We start from the raw sequence: 2,486 nt of genomic DNA on the forward strand, positions 1-2,486 counted from the left end.
GGCCCCGCGCCCAACAAAGGCGGCGCCCGACGGACCCGCCGCCATTTTGGGCCCGGTCCCGGCGGGCGAGGGGAAAGCGGGAGGGATGGGGATGTATACACGTACACGCACACCGGGTGGTACCGGGGTTGGCGGGAGGGGAACCGGGAGGCGAACCCGAGCGTTGCCGCCGCCCAGGAGCGGTGCAGGGTGGAAGGCCGGCGCTCGGGCCTGCCCTCAGATCCACCGCCTGAGACATTTTTTCAGGGTCTTTTTCCGATTTGTGTTGCCAGGCTGGGGAGGAAGCGGCGGGAAAACAGGTTCTCGTATTGACAGGGTTTTTTTGTTATTCCTGAGATGCTCCGGGTCTTGCTGGCCATGAGCCCGCGTAGCCCCACTCCCCCTCAACCCAGCCAAACTAGGCAGAAACGTCCCATTTTTTCACCACATGTTAGATTTGCCCTCCCCAGCAAGGGCTGACGAGTGAAAACACTGACCCTGTGGCACGACTTTGATAATAAAGTCAAAAAGCCCCAGGAGCATTGTTTCGAGACAAGGCTAAACGAGATGAGGTTTGCAATCCTACTCTGGATCGTGCGAGGCAATGGAAGAAAACCACAGAAATTCCAAGTATTAAAGCGTTTTCGCTTCTTCCTACCCCCACACACAGGAGCGAGCGTGAGGCGCTGCCGTCGTCCCCAGGGCCGGCGCTGGAGCAGCAGCCAGCGGGCAGCTGGTTTTTTTGAGGCACGTTTAAGGGAGGAAGGTGCCAGGGCTGCGTGCGGCCAAGCAGAGGACGGGGAGATGGAGGCACATCATCGCTTAAAGGCATCGTGCAGCTCCAGCCCCTGGTTCCTGGGGTTTGATCCAAGGGATCTTCACGTTAGTTTTGGAAGACACCAGGATAAAGTCATCCTTTGCTTTTCGAGCTCCTCAGGCTCGCCTGAGGCTGAACCATCTCAGTTCCCAAACCCCACAGGATCTCCACTGCAAAAAAAAAAAAAATTAAAACCTGGAAGCAGGGGTTTGCTGAAGATGCAGGTTATTTTAAGCAATCATGTGTCCCGAGTTCATTTATAGCTGTCATGTTTTGGCCTCGGCCAAAATCTTTTCCTGTCCTTACCATCGTATTTTTAGTGAAGTACAGTTGCCTGAGGAAACAGCAAACCCTCACCTCAAATAGAGAAGATGAATAAGCAAACAGCTCTTTCATTTATTAATTTGCAACTCTCTAATATAGAATCACTTTTCCAGGCAGATACAGAGTCTATTGACACCATAATTTCTCTAGACATTGCAATATAATTTCCCGAGAACATGAAAAAAAAATACACCCGTTCCAAACATCTCCCCCCCATGGCAAGCGCAGGCTCTGAAAACGGGTTAATTTAAGCCCTCCTTTTAGTATCACTAGAGATGTTATCCATGTGTACTTCCATCGCTTTCTAAGTCCTAGCACATCAGAAATAAATATGTTGTGGCAATGAGTTCCACAGGTTACACATTGTGTACAAGTTTTAATTAAAAGTTAAATAATTTAAGACATTTGTTTACAGGCAACAGTATCGGTTCCTCACTCTGTACATTGCATTTATTAGACATCAACAAGGAAAAACAGAACATTTGGCACAAGAATGCCAATTTTTTTTTATTATTATTATTATTTTTGGACACATGAACACAAAATATCCCTGCAGGCTAAAAAAAAAAAATACATTGCAAGTTGTACACGACCAGCATCTTATCGCAACATGGGGCTGCTAACCCACCCATAACAGTTTAGAAAGAGTACCTCGTATTGCTATAGACATACATCCAGTCCAAATTTAATAAAATACAATTTTAAACATTACAAGTCTAACAATATAGAAACAAAAATTACATCATAAGTCAAAATGAACAAATGCAAACATTTTTACATTGAAGTTTCAGCCTCTAGACATAGAAATATGAAAGTGTCAATAGCAAGGTATAAGAAAATCTCTAAGTGATATTACAAGATCTTTCCTCCAATGCACAAGGAAAAAACCTTGTAGTTGAAACAGTATTGATACAATGCCCTCCAAACCCTGCTTTCTTAAAATGAAAGCAGAGTCACTCCCTTGCTATTGAGCAAGAAAAATCCTACAGCACATCCACAAAGGTAGTTTGGGGGGGTAGGTTTTGTTAAACACTGGATCTGAACAAAGGTGCCCTTCCCCATCCGAAGAGCAAAGCTGTTGATAGAGGTTAAATAACTCTGACACTTGCGTCTGGGACAAGAGACGTACTGCATGAAGCATGTTTGCCTGTACATCACCACCTCTTAGGCCCTTTGGATGCAGCTACAGGCACTACACTAAACTGTGGTACTTACAAGAAGAATAAATAAGCCAGGCTGTTCAAATGGTTGAGACAGGCTAACTAGTGATTGCCAGAGCTTGTTCAGAATTCAGCTGTTCACAAAGCAAGCAGAACTGGTTTGGAAACGGGATTTCTGCCCCCCCCCCCCCCCCCCCTTTTTTTTT

Source organism: Haliaeetus leucocephalus, unplaced genomic scaffold (genome assembly GCF_000737465.1).
Source record: "Haliaeetus leucocephalus isolate CR32 unplaced genomic scaffold, Haliaeetus_leucocephalus-4.0 Scaffold517, whole genome shotgun sequence".
NCBI lineage: Eukaryota > Metazoa > Chordata > Aves > Accipitriformes > Accipitridae > Haliaeetus > Haliaeetus leucocephalus.